Source organism: Narcine bancroftii, chromosome 2 (genome assembly GCF_036971445.1).
Source record: "Narcine bancroftii isolate sNarBan1 chromosome 2, sNarBan1.hap1, whole genome shotgun sequence".
Lineage (NCBI taxonomy): Eukaryota > Metazoa > Chordata > Chondrichthyes > Torpediniformes > Narcinidae > Narcine > Narcine bancroftii.
Window position 1 is genome coordinate 174,923,809 of NC_091470.1, and position 18,585 is coordinate 174,942,393.

Consider the following 18,585-nt stretch of genomic DNA (forward strand, 5'->3'; position numbering starts at 1 on the left):
AGCTTACAAGCACAGTTAATAACTGCACAGGTATTGAAGATATCATGGCAATCAAACGCTACACAGCCAGGTGTTACAAGATCAAACCAGCAACCACAAAGAAGGCACATCACGCAGGGGTAAAGATGAACAATTACTTTATTAACAAAAAATTCACCTTCAAACTTTAATTTAAAATCCCCCCTTTTGTAACAATGCCCACTGGTTACCATGCAAAATTCTATAACTGTAAAACTAATAAATTTCCCACCCTAAATATAACATATGTCAGAAATAAAACTTCTCACACATGAGTCTCTTTAAAACTGATGACACGACAAGCTTTATTTACAAGTCTGCAGAGTTGGACTCAACTGGCTTCTCACCAGTTAAGCCCCGATACATACAGTGCATTGATTTTTATACCCTTGTTGTTTGCCCTTCCCCTTCTTATTAATACTGTTTTAATTGGTTAGTATTGCAAAAGCATTCTAAGTATAACTGCATTTTTAATTATCACGTTCGTTACGTACGCTGTGAACTCTACATACACTAAATTCTGTTTCTCACCCTTCTTATCAATCTTTTGTCTCCTGCATGTCTCTCACTATGACCATGAAAAGATATGTTTAAAAAAACATATCCAGCTGAACTTTTTGTCCTTGGCTGCTAGTAAGCTCCCTGTCCGTTCTGGCTTCCCTTTTTATGATTAATCATCACATTTTAACTTAAGCCATTTTAACCTAAGTTCTCTATCTATAACAATCCACCCCTTTCTCTCTTTAAAATGTGTGTATTATATATATATGTGAATGGGGATTTTAACTCGGGGAAGAGAAACGTCTCATGATAAATTAATTTCGTGCTGAAGTAAAATTCTAACGGGGTCTCCCAGTTCCCCTGGTTGCATAGCCTGTTGGACCATGGAAATCACCAGGCTGCGTAGACAGGGAATAATACAGGGCAAAACAAGTAGGAGGAATAAAATACCTCCGATGACCCACAATAAGGTACGCCACCAGGTTCCTCCAAACCATTTGTCCATCCAATTTAATTTTGCAAAAGGATGCCAGGTTTGAACCGGTACATGGGACAAAGTACGAATATTATCAGCGATTTTTCGAATGGCTTGGCCATTATCATCAATCTGTAAGCAGCAGTTAGTCAAATAAAGCTTTCCACATACACCTCCTTCTATGGCTAGGAGATAGTCTAGGGCCAGACGGTTCTGATATATATAGCAGAGCGCATTTGACCTTGCTGGGATGCAAGTAATTGCAGGGCTAGAGCTGTTTGATTTGTAACAATTTCAAGGACTGCTTGCAAGCGAATAATGCGATTTAATATATAAATAGGAGTACGATAACCCCAGGATCCATCTTGAGCCCATGTAGCGGGACCATAATATTGAATTATGCGTTCTGGAGGCCAATCATCTCCCCATTGTCCCAAATGTACCATGCTAGAGCGGGGCTGACGGAGTAATGTATCAAAAATCTTCACTCCTAATTTATGACCGTGATCGTGGGGTAGGAGGAAAAATTCTCCAAGTGTGCAGTGGAATTTCTTATTGGAACAGTACGCTGGTGTATGCAAAACCAGAGTCCATCAGGGCATGGTTGGCCTGAGTCACCCTTCCAACCGTTAAGAAGGAAAGGAGTGGTATTAGGAATCTGTATATAATGACCCATATTATTTCCTTCTTTTTCAACACAAGGGGTATATGGATGTTGGGTGGTATTTTCTGCCCAGCATTTCTCAGGAACTGAGGTATGGGAAATAAAATTACCCTCCTTTCTTCCCCAAGTGCGGTCCTGAAACAGGACCACTGTGTCTCTGCATTTCTTACATTTCACACCTGATAAAGACATAGGCAAACTAAGAAAAATCAAAGAACATAACAATAACATTGTGAATCAAGTCTTTCTGCGAAATCGCAAGGTAAGAGGTTTTTCTCCAGGAACACAAGTCCAATCTGAGTTCGTATCAGGGTCCTGAGGCGCCTCTACAGGTCCCTTAAATCTGGATGCATGCGTCCACCCCTTCTCTCTTGTTCGTGCTGCAGCCTCTGTAGTTAAGAGAACTTGGTATGGACCTTCCCACTGGGGCTGGAGTTTTTCAGTTTTCCAGGTCTTGATGAGAATCCAGTCTCCTGGTTCCACTTTGTGTAAAAAAAAAGTCTAGAGGCGGTGTTTGTGCCAATAGTCCTCTCTTTCGTAAATCTGTAAGAGAGCGTGACAGTGCCTGTAAATAGTTCCTAACAAATATATCCCCTTCCCCTAAGGTGAGACACCCCTCAACTGTACTCCAGAAGGGAAGCTCAAACATCATTTCATAAGGGGACAAACCCTACATCTTTTCGTGGGGCAGTACGAATTCTCAATAAAGCCAGGGGCAGACACTTTATCCAAGGCATTTTAGTTTCCACCATTAATTTTGTCAATTGCATTTTTAGGGTTCCATTCATACGTTCAACCCTCCCTGAGCTTTGTGGATGCCAAGGGGTATGCAATTTCCAAGAGACCTGTAATGCATTACAAATCAATTGCTGGATTTTTGAACAAAAATGTGGACCCCTGTCTGAGTCTATAGAATCCATTATACCATATCTGGGGATTATCTGCTCTAGGAGGAGGCGAGCTACTGTAGAGGCTGTAGTATTTACTGTTGGGAAGGCTTCCACCCATCGGGTAAAGTGACCTATTACCACCAACAGATACTCCCATCTTTGGACTTGAGGTAATTCTGTGAAGTCGATCTGGATACTTTGAAAAGGGCGTATGGCTAATGGTTGACCTCCCATGGTCCCTGTCCTCATTGTCTTCTTATTAATTTTTGTGCATAGGTGACAGTTCTGCACCTCCTGTTGGGCCAAGGTGTAGATTCCCTTACACACATATTCTCGAAGCACTGTGTCACATAAGGCTTGGGTGTCCCAGTGGCTCTGATGATGCAGGTGTTTTAAAATATTGCAAGTTATTTCTTTATTTAGAACCATTCTTCCATCTGGTGTCTTCCATGTTCCATCAGGCAGCTGGTTGCGCCCAGCTGAGCCATGTTCTTTTCTTCCTTAGCAGTGAAAATGGGAGCCTTCTTTATGTCTTGTCTTATTGGGATTAAGGTCAGCAAACGGACTTCTTGTTGCATGGCTGCCCTTTTGGCTTCTTCATCAGCCAGTCTGTTTCCAATTGCTGTCGGGGTATCTCCCCTCTGATGGATTGGTATGTAGACCATTGCTATTTCCTGGGGTAATGTCAAGGCTTCTAAAGTCAGAGTAATCATCTGTTCGTGTGCCAATTCCTTTCCTCTTGATGTAATCAGACCGCGCTCCTTCCAGATCTTACCAAAGGTATGCACTACCCCGTATACGTATTTGGAATCTGTGTAAATCGTTCCAGTTTTCTCTGCCAGTATTCTGAGGGCTCTCTGCAAGGCATATAGTTCACAGGACTGTGCTGACCAGCTTCCGGGTAGTCTCGTGGATTCTACTACATTCCAAGTATTTCCTTCTATTTTCGCATACCCACTTCTTCTCATTCCGTCAACACATCTGGCGGAGCCGTCAATGTAGAATTCATATCCTTCTCCCAGAGGAGTATTGCAAAGGTCTTCTCGGGTCTTGGTCTGAAGATCCGTCAACTCGACACAGTCGTGCTCCACCTCTCTCTCTGTTTCACTGCCGTATAAAAACTGAGCTGGGTTGCAGCTATTAATCTTTGCAAACTGTAGATCTTCTCCGACCATTAAAATGGTTTCATACTTTAATATGCGAGAATCAGTCAGCCATCGATGGGCAGTTTGTGTTAATAAAACACTCACAGAATGGGAGGTGTACACAGTCATCTTTCCTCCAAAAGTAAGTTTACGTGCTTCCTCTACCAACAGAGCAGCAGCCGCTACTCCCTGGATACACGTCGGCCATCCGCGAGACACTGGGTCCATCATTTTGGAAAGGAAAGCCACTGGGTGTCGCTGACCGCCTTTTTCCTGTGTTAAAACTCCCACAGCTGTTCCTTGGTTATGAGTGACAAATAGCTGGAAGGGCTGTTTTAAAGAGGGCAGAGTGAGTACTGGGGCTCGTGTCAGGCGATGCTTCAAGTCCTCAAACCATCCCTCCTCCTCCTGGGTCCATTTCAATGGATATTCATTTTCATTTGTCAGCTTTTCATACATAAACTTCACCAACGCTGAGTAGTCCTCTATCCATAACCTACAGTAACCTAAGAGTCCCAGGAATTGTCTTATTTCCTTCTTATTACGGGGTAACGGCATTCTAGTGATTCCCGCAATCCGTTCAGGGGTAATCCGTTTCTGTCCTTTACTTATCTGGTGTCCCAGATGTCAGAAATAAAACTTCTCACACATGAGTCTCTTTAAAACTGATGACACGACAAGCTTTATTTACAAGTCTGCAGAGTTGGACTCAACTGGTTTCTCACCAGTTAAGCCCCGATACATACAGTGCATTGATTTTTATACCCTTATTGTTTGCCCTTCCCCTTCTTATTAATACTGTTTTAATTGGTTAGTATTGCAAAAGCATTCTAAGTATAACTGCATTTTTAATTATCACGTTCGTTACGTACGCTGTGAACTCTACATACACTAAATTCTGTTTCTCACCCTTCTTATCAATCTTTTGTCTCCTGCATGTCTCTCACTATGACCATGAAAAGATAGGTTTAAAAAAACATATTCAGCAGAACCTTTTGTCCTTGGCTGCTAGTAAGCTCCCTGTCCGTTCTGGCTTCCCTGTTTATGATTAATCATCACATTTTAACTTAAGTCATTTTAACCTAAATTCTCTATATAACAATCCACCCCTTTCTCTCTTTAAAATGTGTTGAATACATATATAGATATGAATGGGGATTTTAACCTGGGGAAGAGAAACGTTTTATGATACATTAATCTCATGCTGAAGTAAAAGTCTTACAGGGTCTCCCAGTCCCCCTGGTTGCATAGCCTGTTGGACCATGGAAATCACCAGGCTGCGTAGACAGGGAATAATACAGGGCAAAATAAGTAGGAGGAATAAAATACCTCCGATGACCCACAAGAAGGTACGCCACCAGGTTCCCCCAAACCATTTGTCCATCCAATTTAATTGTGCAAAAGGATGCCAGGTTTGAACCGGTACATGGGACAAAGTACGAATATTATCAGCGATTTTTCGAATGGCTTGGCCATTATCATCAATCTGTAAGCAGCAGTTAGTCAAATAAAGCTTTCCACATACACCTCCTTCTATGGCTAGGAGATAGTCTAGGGCCAGACGGTTCTGATATATATAGCAGAGCGCATTTGACCTTGCTGGGATGCAAGTAATTGCAGGGCTAGAGCTGTTTGATTTGTAACAATTTCAAGGACTGCTTGCAAGCGAATAATGCGATTTAATATATAAATAGGAGTACGATAACCCCAGGATCCATCTTGAGCCCATGTAGCGGGACCATAATATTGAATTATGCGTTCTGGAGGCCAATCATCTCCCCATTGTCCCAAATGTACCGTGGTAGAGCGGGGCTGACGGTGTAATGTATCAAAAACCTTCACGCCTAATTTATGACCGTGATCGAGGGGTAGGAGGAAAAATTCTGGGCGGATTATTCCTAGGAAACAAGTTCCACTCCACTGTGAGGGAAGACGAGTATAAGCTTTATTACCACATACCCAGAATAATCCATTTGGGGATACTCCATACCCCCTTTCCCAAACTCTTTTAAGAACGGGGTTTGATTGGTATGGTCCTGTGATGGTGGAAGTGGTACAATTCCAAAACTGAATACTGCTATTAGACAGGGGTAGGCAATTAGTTTTAAAAACAGTGGATAAGAACCAAGTCAGGGGTTTAGGAAACCAAGTGAAAATACCAGGCGAAATGCGAATCCATACAGCCTTGCAGGGACTTTCTCCTACTGGGTATTTTCCGGCTCGTGAGAGACAATAAAAACCAGAGGAGACGTTAGAGAGAGACCAAGTTTCTCTTGATCTCGTTCGGTTAGTTGTCCAAATTCGGGAAATCATGGTCAATGAATTGAGGGGCTCCCCCCACCAAGGCCATTGCTCTGACATCCGTGGACCCCCGCAGACCCAACAATTGGTTACATTAAAAGTTCCTGCAATTTTAGTTGCAAGATCTACAAAAAGGTTATCTCCCCCAACTGCATTACCGAAACTTACATGGTTATTTGGATGGACTCGAACTAAGTCCGGCTGTCTTAAAGGGACAGGCATTTTCAAGTGTGGAGTGGAACTTTTCATTGGAACAGTACGCTGGTGTATGCAAAACCAGAGTCCATCAGGGCATGGTGGGCCTGAGTCACCCTTCCAACCGTTAAGAGGGAAAGGAGTGGTATTAGGAATCTGTATATAATGACCCATATTATTTCCTTCTTTTTCCACACAAGGGGTATATGGATGTTGGGTGGTATTTTCTGCCCAGCATTTCTCAGGAACGGAGGTATGGGAAATAAAATTACCCTCCTTTCTTCCACAAGTGCGGTCCTGAAACAGGACCACTGTGTCTCTGCATTTCTTACATTTCACACCTGATAAAGACATAGGCAAACTAAGAAAAATCAAAGAACATAACAATAACATTGTGAATCAAGTCTTTCTGCGAAATCGTAAGGTAAGAGGTTTTTCTCCAGGAACACAAGTCCAATCTGAGTTCGTATCAGGGTCCTGAGGCGCCTCTACAGGTCCCTTAAATCTGGATGCGTGCGTCCACCCCTTCTCTCTTGTTCGTGCTGCAGCCTCTGTAGTTAAGAGAACTTGGTATGGACCTTCCCACTGGGGCTGGAGTTTTTCAGTTTTCCAGGTCTTGATGAGAATCCAGTCTCCTGGTTCCACTTTGTGTAAAGAAAAGTCTAAAGGCGGTGTTTGTGCCGATAGTCCTCTCTTTCGTAAATCTGCAAGAGAGCGTGACAGTGCCTGTAAATAGTTCCTAACAAATATATCCCCTTCCCCCAAGGTGGGACACCCCTCAACTGTACTCCAGAAGGGAAGCCCAAACATCATTTCATAAGGGGACAACCCTACATCTTTTCGTGGGGCAGTACGAATTCTCAATAAAGCCAGGGGCAGACACTTTATCCAAGGCATTTTAGTTTCCACCATTAATTTTGTCAATTGCATTTTTAGGGTTCCATTCATACGTTCAACCCTCCCTGAGCTTTGTGGATGCCAAGGGGTATGTAATTTCCAAGAGACCTGTAATGCATTACAAATCAATTGTTGGATTTTTGAAGAAAAATGTGGACCCCTGTCTGAGTCTATAGAATCCATTATACCATATCTGGGGATTATCTGCTCTAGGAGGAGGCGAGCTACTGTAGAGGCTGTAGTATTTACTGTTGGGAAGGCTTCCACCCATCGGGTAAAGTGATCTATTATCACCAACAGATATTTCCATCTTTGGACTTGAGGTAACTCTGTGAAGTCGATCTGGATACGTTGAAAAGGGCGTATGGCTAATGGTTGACCTCCCATGGTCCCTGTCCTCATTACCTTCTTATTAATTTTTGTGCATAGGTGACAATTCTGCACCTCCTGTTGGGCCAAGGTGTAGATTCCCTTACACACATATTCTCGAAGCACTGTGTCACATAAGGCTTGGGTGCCCCAGTGGCTCTGATGATGCAGGTGTTTTAAAATATTGCGAGTTATTTCTTTATTTAGAACCATTCTTCCATCTGGTGTCTTCCATGTTCCATCAGGCAACTGGCTTGCGCCCAGCTGAGCCATGTCCTTTTCTTCCTTAGCAGTGAAAATGGGAGCCTTCTTTATGCCTTGCCTTATTGGGATTAAGGTCAGCAAACGGACTTCTTGTTGCATGGCTGCCCTTTTGGCTTCTTCATCAGCCAGTCTGTTTCCAATTGCTGTCGGGGTATCTCCCCTCTGATGGCTTGGTATGTAGACCACTGCTATTTCCTGGGGTAATGTCAAGGCTTCTAAAGTCAGAGTAATCATCTGTTCGTGTGCCATTTCCTTTCCTCTTGATGTAATTAGACCACGCTCCTTCCAGATCTTACCTAAGGTATGCACTACCCCGTATGCGTATTTGGAATCTGTGTAAATCGTTCCAATTTTCTTTGGCAGTATTCTGAGGGCTCTCTGCAAGGCATATAGTTCACAGGATTGTGCTGACCAGCTTCCGGGTAGTCTCGTGGATTCTACTACTTTCCAAGTATTTCCTTCTATTATAGCATATCCACTTCTTCTCATTCCGTCAACACATCTGGCGGAGCCGTCAATGTAGAATTCATATCCTTCTCCCAGCGGAGTATCGCAAAGGTCTTCTCGGGTCTTGGTCTGAAGATCTGTCAACTCGACACAGTCGTGCTCCACCTCTCCCTCTGTTTCACTGCCGTATAAAAACTGAGCTGAGTTGCAGCTATTAATCTTTGCAAACTGTAGATCTTCTCCGACCATTAAAATGGTTTCATACTTTAATATGCGAGAATCAGTCAGCCATCGATGGGCAGTTTGTGTTAATAAAACACTCACAGAATGGGAGGTGTACACAGTCATCTTTCCTCCAAAAGTAAGTTTACGTGCTTCCTCTACCAACAGAGCAGCAGCCGACTCTCCCTGAATACACGTCGGCCATCCGCGAGACACTGGGTCCATCATTTTGGAAAGGAAAGCCACTGGGTGTCGCTGACCGCCTTTTTCCTGTGTTAAAACTCCCACAGCTGTTCCTTGGTTATGAGTGACAAATAGCTGGAAGGGCTGTTTTAAAGAGGGCAGAGTGAGTACCAGGGCTCGTGTCAGGCGATGCTTCAAGTCCTCAAACCATCCCTTCTCCTCCTGGGTCCATTTCAATGATATTCATTTTCATTTGTCAGCTTTTCATACATAAACTTCACCAACGCTGAGTAGTCCTCTATCCATAACCTACAGTAACCTAAGAGTCCCAGGAATTGTCTTATTTCCTTCTTATTACGGGGTAACGGCATTCTAGTGATTCCCGCAATCCGTTCAGGGGTAATCCGTTTCTGTCCTTTACTTATCTGGTGTCCCAGATATATCACAGTTCTCTCAACAAACTGTAACTTGTTCCTGGACACCCGTAGACCCTTTTTCCCCAGATAATTCAAGAGTCTAATTGTATCTCCCCTCATTTCTTGTTCCTTGGGTCCTGATAATAGTAAATCGTCCACATACTGCATTAGTTGGGAATCATCAGATTGTGGATAGTCCACCAGGATTTGTTCTAGCATTTGTCCAAACAGGTTTGGAGATTCAGTGAACCCTTGGGGAAATACAGTCCACCGAAACTGTCTCCGTCTACCTGTCCATGGATTTTCCCATTCAAACGCAAACATATCTCTACTTTCCTCTTCTAATGGACACGTCCAGAAGGCATCCTTCAAGTTGATAACACTAAACCACTCATGGTCTGGGGGAATCCGACTCATAATAGTATAGGGATTAGGCACCACTGGGTGGCGGGTCTGAACAATAGCATTCAAACTTCTTAGATCCTGAACTAGGCGATAGGATCCATCTGACTTTTTCACTGGGAGTATAGGGGTGTTATAAGGTGACATGCATTCTTCTAATAGTCCGTCTCGTATTAAAGTCTCAATTACCGGCTGTAGCCCTTTTCTCCCTTCCAAAGAAATAGGATACTGACGTTTCCTTACCGGCTGATGACCTGGTATTAATGTGACATGTAAAGGTGGGATGTCCAGACCTCCTCGATTTCCCTCCTTATACCAGACTCTCTCGTCAATCTGCCGTTCATCCTCTTCCTTTAAAGTGCAGAGGTGGACTCGCACTTCTCCGTCCACAGGGAGAGCACCCAAACCTAGGAGAGCCTATAAGTCCCTTCCTAGGAGGTTAAATCCAGCCGACGGTAATAACAAGAGGTCTTGTACCCCTTCTCTTTCTTCCAGTTTCACTGTTACTTGGGGAATTATTGATACCATTCTGGGAGCCCCTTCTATCCCAGAAATTGTCAAATTACTTTTTACAGGCTCAGTTCCGATTGGCACAGTTATTACACTACTTCGTTCCGCTCCTGTGTCCACCATAAACACCACCTCTTCTCCCTTGGGACCAATTTTTAGTTTAACCAGGGGTTCCCTCTTATATTTGGTCCCTAACATTTGGAACCCCTGACACCCCTAATCTTCTTCCATAAGTTCGAGCGCATGCAATTCCCTCTTGTATCGGGGGCATTCCCTCTTAAAGTGTCCTTCCTCATTGCAGTAATAGCACTTAACGAACCTCCGGGGTCTTCCCTCTCTTGGATATCTTGGATTGTTTAGAGGAAGGTTTTGTTTTCTTTCCCCTCTGGATTTAGCATTCATCTGTCGGATAGTCTGTACCATAACCTTTGTCGCCCTCTTTTGATCTTCTTCTTCTCTCTGCACATATACTTTTTGCGCCTTTTTTAACAGGTCACTTAGGGGTTTTTCGCTCCAGTCCTCCTCCTTTTCTAGTTTCTTTCTAATGTCCTGCCATGATTTGGAAACAAATTCAATTTGAATAAGCTGTTCACCCATTGGTGTACTAGGGTCCACGCCCGCATACTGTTGGACATTCTTTCTCACCCTCTCCAAAAAATCAGTAGGGGACTCGTCTTTCCCCTGGTGGTTCCCAAATGCCTTGGTGAAATTGTGACCCTTTGGCACAGCCTCTCGTATCCCTTTAATTGTCCACTCTCTATATTGTCTCATACTTGCCAATCCCTCGGGTGTTCGTTTGTCCCACCAGGGTTCATTTAAGGGATATTTTTGTTCATGGGGTCTGGGGTCCCCAGGTTGTTCATATTCCCACATGAGGAGGGCAGCCCGTCGAATCATCTGCCTCTCCTGGGGTGAGAATAATGTTCCCATTATTGCCTGCATCTCTTCCCACGTATATGTGTTTGGTCCCAGGAATTGGTCAAGCTGTTCAGCCAGTCCTATAGGATCTTCTAATAACTTTTTCATTTCTTTCTTAAATCCCCGCACCTCTGTACTAGTTAGGGGAACATTCACATATCCCGTTCCCCCTCCCGGTCCTCCCATAGGAACTTCCCTCAGGGGATTTAGGCTTATTGAAAATTTTGATGGTCCTGGACCAGTCTGGGATCTTGTCCAGGGTCGGTTTACCGGTGGAAGTTTAGGGTCTGACTCCCTTAATTCATCCTTTTTTTCCCGGCCCCTTTCGGGGCAATCAGATTCATCACCTTTCCCCTCCGGTAATAAGCTTTCCTCGGGCGCAGTAGGCACCGGGGGAATATAAGGAGGGGGAAGGTTGTCCAGAGGTTCCCATTTCTTTTCTCCCGCTACCCTCAATTTAAAACATTTTGTTAAGGATCCTGGCCAGGGAACCCAACAAAATGCATATGCTGACTCTTCTTGATTCACCTTTGGTCTCACTATTTACATATATGTTTAATGCTTGTCTAACCCAATCCTCATCAGATCCAAATTTCGGCCACCAGACCGAGGAACCTTTAATAGGTTGTTTCGACCAAAGGAGACAATATTGGACCATCTTTTTCTTGTTTTTGTCTCGATATCTTTTACTATCCCAATTTTCAAACATTCTCCCCAAAGGGCTGTCAAGGGGAACTCCCAGGAATTGTCCTGAATTTTCAGATGAGCCCTTAGATTTTGATCCTCCCATTTTCCCACCTAGATCTGTTTATCGTTGCTGAGGACCCTCTCGTTCTGGACCCTACTCCCTTCTTCTCAGACGCCTCGTCGGAGGTACTGTCCCTCCTTCGGTTACCGCTGAGGTTTCCCTGGGGTTGACCCCTCTCTTCTCGGCACTTCGTCGGAGGTGCTGTCCCTCCTTCGGTTACCGCCGAGGTTTCCCTGGGGTCTATCCTAGAGTCCCACGACAGGGTCCTCACGCCACGACAAAAGCTCTATACCTGATCTATTACGTTAGGTTTTTTATCCAAACAGGTGTATCCCGTTACACCTGTTACCCAATCCCCACACCACAATCGTAAGTCGTCACTTACCGGTGTCTTCCCGGGGATTGAACCGTCACCCTTCTCCTCTCCGTCTTGTCGTGTCACCTTGTCCGGATACCACTCGCTCAAGCCGCCCGAAGCGACGAGCAAGGGACTAGGAGCCGCTGAACTCAGCGGGGTGCACCGCCTCCGATGTCCCTATTCTCGCCTCCCCTCACGGCCGGAGTGTATATCCCGGACGAGCCCCCATTAAGTCATTTTAACCTAAATTCTCTATATAACACCAGATATACCACAGTTCTCTCAACGAACTGTAACTTGTTCCTGGACACCCGTAGACCCTTTTTCCCCAGATAATTCAAGAGTCTAATTGTATCTCCCCTCATATGACAACATATGTAATTAAAGTCTAAGTTATATTTACAACCAGCCCAAAGAAAAACTTAGACACAAAACAAACACAAAACACTCAAGACTCACAAAACTTTGATCTCAACCGAAGCAAAGATCAGAAACAAAATTCAGTTTGTTTGGTAAACTGAAACCAAAAGATCTTTAAGAGAGAGAGAGAGAGAGAGAGAGAGAGAGAGAGAGAGAGAGAGAGAGAGAGAGAGAGAGAGAGAGAGAGAGAGAGAGAGAGAGAGCACAAGATTCGAAGTTGTCTTGTGTTGCTGCAGAGAGAGGAACCACGGGGGCTTGGTCCGGATACTTCTGGCTGCCTTCGGAATGTTCATCCCTTTTGAAATCCCAACATTCTAAACTGTCCTCCAGACAATGACTCCTGCTCTGGGCCTCCTTCTACTCCACAGCACCACCCAGTGGTGGTTTATCATCCAAGTCCAGAAATGTTTAGATCATTTTCTGCACATGCCTAGTCCGTCTCCCACTCTCTCAGCAAACAACCTTCACCTTGGCTCTCTAAGCCAAACTGTCACTTTTTAACATAAAACCACACAACCCATAGGCCAATACACAACACAGAACTCTGTAACACCTCCCCTGCTAAAAGAAATTTTGGTCCACAAGAACAAATTTTTAACAATTAATGGAAGTATTACATCAATATCCAACATCGAAGTACTTGAGATGGCAGAGGCCAACAGCATCAAATCCATGCTGTTGAAGATCAAACTGCGCTGGGTAGGTCACGTCTCCAGAATGGAGGACCATCGCCTTCCCAAGATCGTGTTATATGGCGAGATCTCCACTGGCCACCGAGACAGAGGTGCACCAAAGAAGAGGTACAAGGACTGCCTAAAGAAAGCTCTTGGTGCCTGCCACATTGACCACCGCCAGTGGGCTGATATTGCCTCAAACCGTGCATCTTGGCGCCTCACAGTTCGGCGGGCAGCAACCTCCTTTGAAGAAGACCGCAGAGCCCACCTCACTGTCAAAAGACAAAGGAGGAAAAACCCAACACCCAACGCCAACCAACCAATTTTCCCTTGCAACCACTGCAACCGTGTCTGCCTGTCCCGCATCGGACTTGTCAGCCACAAACGAGCCTGCAGCTGACGTGGACTTTACCCCTCCATAAATCTTTGTCCGCGAAGCCAAGCCAAAGAAAAAAACATAAATAAAATAAAATAAACACTCCATTTTTTAAATTAAGTATGTGATTAGATTCATATCTACCCAGATTAACATCTTGACAAACAATCTGTTATTACATTATCAATCCCCTTTGTGTGTAATAATTAAATCATACTCTTGTAACATTAAGCTCCAGTTCACTAAACGTCTGTTCTTATTTTCCATTTTAGACAGAAAAAGTAATGGATTATGATCAGTGTAAATTATCAATGATTTTTGAGCAATGCAAATATACACATCAAAATGTTGCAATGCTAAAACAAGCGCTAATAACTCCTTCTCAATGGTTGAGTAATTTCGTTGATGGTCGTTAAACTTTTTCGAGAAGTGCAAAAATGGATATTCTAATCCATCACCATCCTTCTTCTGTAACAGTACAGCACCAACTGCTTCGTCACTGGCGTCCATGGCTAAAAAGAATGGCTTTTCAAAGTTAGGGGACAAAAGTAAAGGCTTATGGCATAAAATGGCCTTTAACTTCAGAAACGCTTCCTGGCATGCATCTGACCAGATAAAATTTTCTTTCTTTCCAAGTAGTTTTATTAATGGGAGTGCAATTTCTGCAAAGTTTTTACAAAATCTATGATAGTAGCCAATCATATCTAGAAATCTCCGAAGAGCTTTCTTATTACCGGGGATAGGGAATGCAGTGATAGCCAATACTTTTGCTCCAACCGGTGCCATCTGTCCCTGTCCTACCACGTAACCCAGATAAATTACAGTGGCATGTCCAAACTCACTCTTGTGCAAATTCACTGTGAGGTGTGCTTCCACCAGTCTCTGAAATAAATGCTCTAATGCAAGCATGTGTTCTTCCCATGTATCCGTACTAATTACTAAATCATCGATTTAGTATGCTCTAAACCCTGAATTACTGCATTAATCATTCTCTGAAATGTTCCAGGTGCATTTTTCATCCCAAAAGGCATAACATTATACTCATACAATCCCAAAGGTGTAACAAATGCAGAAATCTCCCTGCCTTTCTTTGTCAAAGGAACACACCAGTATCCTTTTAAGAGATCAATCTTTGTAAGAAACTTAGCCTTCCCCACCTTATCTATACAATCATCTATTCTGTGAATAGGGAACGCATCAATCTTTGTCACCATGTTTACCTTTCGATAATCTGTACAAAACCTAATTGAGCCATCTGGCTTAGGCATCAGAACACAGGGTGAACTCCAATTTGAACTTGATTTTCAGATGATGTCATTTTTGAGCATATAATCCACCTCTTGATCAAACAACCTGCTTTTTTTCTGATTAACTCAGTAAGGATGCTGCTTAATAGGCTTAGCATCACTGACCTCCACATCATGACAAGCCACAGTAGTTCTTCTTGGAACACCTGGGAATATATCCTTAAATTTTATAAGTAATGTCTTCATTTCTTCCTTTTCTGATTTAGTCAAATGCATTAACTTGGTGTCTAAGTTTTGCAAAACTATAGAATTTTCCACCCTGGGGCTTATCACTTTCTGTGCTCCATGACCTTCCACAAAACTTATCTCCTCCTTACTTTCCTCTATAACTAGCACCTGGGTTAGAATCCTAGTCTCCTCCTCAGTCATTTTCTCAAAGTAAGGTTTAAGCATGATTACATGACAGACCAGTGTCTTTCTTTTACGATCAGGTGTCTCAATGACATAGGTAACCTGGTTAATTTTTGATTTCACCTTATATGGTCCTGAAAACTGAGGTCTCAAAGGGTTTGACTGCATTGGAAACAAAACCAATACTTTGTTGCCAGGTTTAATGTCCCTAATATTTGCTTTATGATCATACCGAATTTTCATTTTTCCATGAGCAGTTTTTAAATTCTTCCTTGAATCTCTCAAGCCGGATGTAATCTGCTTTAAATTTGAAAACATAATCCAACAGATTTGATTGTATATCATTATGTGTGAGAAGCAGAGGTGCCTTCACAGATTTCACTCGAGACAAAAATTGAGAACAAAGTTAATTTATTATAATTTTACAACAATGCAAAGTTGGGTGCTTCCCCTTACCATGGGAATACACATAGATACTGGGGCTTACCCAACTTTTTATACATTCCATTTCAGTACAGAAGTACCTTCCCCCTTAACATTCTTCTGCCTCCTGGATTGGTTTAGCATTAGGTAATTCTGCCTACGTGTATTCTAACTTCTTATCAGTTTATGTGCCTTTCTGCAGACTTATTTACCAGGAAGTGTCATGTCTTTGTTTTTACTCATTAATCAACCCCAGGACTTGCTAAATCTATCTACTTGCTATCCTGTTTTTGAAGACCCCTTTTTTTTATATTTGCTTAACCCTTATTTAACCCATCATAATTCATTCTCACTTAGCACTTGTTTGACTCCTCACATTCCATTATCCCTTAAATTATGTATCCACTGTTCCTTCAACAATAGTAATGGACCCCTGACTTCATGACCAAACACAAACTCAAATGGACTAATGTCAAGAGACTCCTTAGTTGCCTCTCTAATGGCAAACAATAACAAATGGATTCCTTCATCCCAATTCTTTTTATTTTCCACGCAATAAGCCCTCATCATATTTTTCACAGTTAAATGGAACCTTTCCAAGGCCCTTTGACTTTCAGGATGATAGGCAGATGACACAATTTGATGGGCTCCCAATTCATACACCACCTGTTGAAATATTCCAGACATAAAATTACTCTCTTGGTCCAATTGAATTTCCCTTGGTTGGCCAAACAGTGTGAAAAAAAATTAGCATAGCCTTCACAATTGTCTTTGCTTTAATGTTTCTCAGGGGAATAGCCTGTGAAAACCTTGAAGCTATACTCATGAGTATTAGCAAATATTCATTTCCCACTTTGGCTTTTGGCAATGGGCCAACACAATCCACTATCACTTTTGAGAAGGGCTCCCCAAAAGCAGGGATGGATTGTAAAGATGCCACTGGTGGTCCTTGATTAGGCTTGCCCACCAGTTGACAAGTGTGATAAGTTCTACAAAAGTTCACAACATCCTTTCTTAATTTCAGCCAATAAAACAGTTTCTTCATCTTTTCTACCGTCTTCTTCACTCCAAGATGACACCCTAAAGGCTTACTATGAGCCAAATTTAATATTTAATTCCTGTAAGTTTTGGTAATTACAACTTCCCTTATTACTGCTCATTTTTCTCTGGCAGGTATCACTTGTGGTCTCCACTTTCTCATCAATATTCCATTCTGAACAAAGTAACCTACTGGCACAGTTTCAATTTCCTGGTTAGACAGAATCTTATCTCTTATCCCAGTAAGATCAGGATCATGCTTTTGTCTGGTTATTAATTCTTCTCTTGACAACAGCAAAGCTGGATCCTTAGGTTTGTCCTCAATGCTTGCCTCCACTACAGGATCATCACAGACTTTCTCTATTCTACCTTTTTTCTAGACATGGCTCTAGAAATGGCATACGCAGGGTAGATTTCCAAATCCTTTTCAGACTCATAAACCAATGGCTTACTTGTGAGTTTCACCGTAGGAATTACTTTACCCTCTGCTAAATCATTCCCTAACAAAAGAGAAACTCCATCCACCGGCAGACTTGATTTTATTCCTATCGTAACCGGGCCATTAACTAAGTCTGATTTCATTACTATTCTATGCAAAGGTATAGGCTCTGCTTCACCACCAATGCCTTTAATTAAATTCACATCTCCAGTATTGGTCTCCTCAACAAAATTCAAAATGTTGCTTAATACACGCAATAGGGCTGCTCCAGTATCCCGCAGGATTTTAACTGGCACTTGATTGGATCCTTCTTTAACTGAAATGAAACCTTCAGTCATGAATGGTTTAAAAATATCCCTAACTTTCTCACTCTGAACACAGGCAGTTGGTACAACCCCTTTCTCTTTCTTCCTTTTCATTATAGGACAATTTGCTATTATGTGCCCTGGCTTCTTACAATAGTGGCAAATAACACTCGAAAATTTTTCCTTCACCCATTTCTCTTCCTCTCTTCCTTTAACCTCACTTCCAGATTTTCTTTCTACTCTACTTGGATTATCAGTGGTATTCCTTTGAAAGGTTTTCCCAGGTGTCCACTCAGGCTTGTGGGTTAAAGCATATTCCTCTGCGAATTTAGCCAATTCTTGCCAGGTTTTTATATTTTTCTCTCCCAAGTACACTTGAATATCGTCAGGAACATAATTTTTAATATCCTCAATCAGAATGATTTCCCTCAATAAATCAAAGTTATTTTGATACTTTCATTGCGGCACACCACTGATCAAAATCCAGGTAAGATTGGGTTACTGCTTTTTTTAAACTCCTGAACTTTTGTCTATAAGCCTCTGGAACTAGTTCATAAGATCAGAGTATAGCCTGCTTTACAAATTCATAATCATCTGCTTTTTGTACAGTGAGACACAAGTACACCTGTTGGGCTTTCCCTTTAAGAATACTTTGTAGCAGGAGTGACCACTGGTCTGGTGGCCATTTTAAATTTACGGTTACTTTCTCAAAATTGCTGGAAATACTGGTCTATTTCAGCTTCCTCAAATGGAGGAACTAATCTCACTTCTCTACTGACCAGAAACCTCTCCTCCTGACTAGCATGTGGGTTTTGGGCTTCTCCCTCTTCTTGCTTTAGGGTCAGCTTTAATTTAGCTAGTTCTAGCTCGTGCTTCCGTTCTTTCTCTCTCTCCTCCATTTCTGCCTGCCTTATTGCTTCCTGTTCAACTTTCCTTTCTGCCTCTCTTTTTTGCTCTAACTCTAGTTTTATCAAAGCCAACTTTACTTCCTTTGAAGTTTTCTCCTTTGGAAACTGTTCTAAAGCAGCTTCTTCAAATATCCCCTTTCCTACATAGTGCAGAACAAGCTTTCGGGCAATTTCCTTCTTTTTCATTCCAGTTTTTACTGTAAAAAGTGTTAACTTGCCAACTTTAACCAACTATAACTGACTTTTTAGCCATTTTTAAATTAACCACTGACGGGTTCTCTATGAACTGGTCAATATTCATAGTTGCTGGTTTTTCTGCTGGTGATTTATACATTCACCGTTTATTTTTAATTTCGAGCTGGAGGTTGAGTCAAACTCAGATGACTGATAACTAAGCACAAGTCAATCACCCCTAAAGCTT

The 18,585-nt window shown here is 42.6% G+C and overlaps 1 long non-coding RNA gene across 1 annotated transcript; it reads right to left on the bottom strand.

Moving 5' to 3' along the window:
- Positions 1-294: 294 nt before the first annotated feature.
- LOC138754626 (uncharacterized) lies at positions 295-12,540 on the bottom strand. The gene is made up of 2 exons (XR_011351859.1): positions 11,951-12,540; positions 295-2,201 (listed from the first exon to the last, which is right to left on the bottom strand). It is a non-coding gene; the product is annotated as an uncharacterized lncRNA (long non-coding RNA).
- Positions 12,541-18,585: the final 6,045 nt, after the last annotated feature.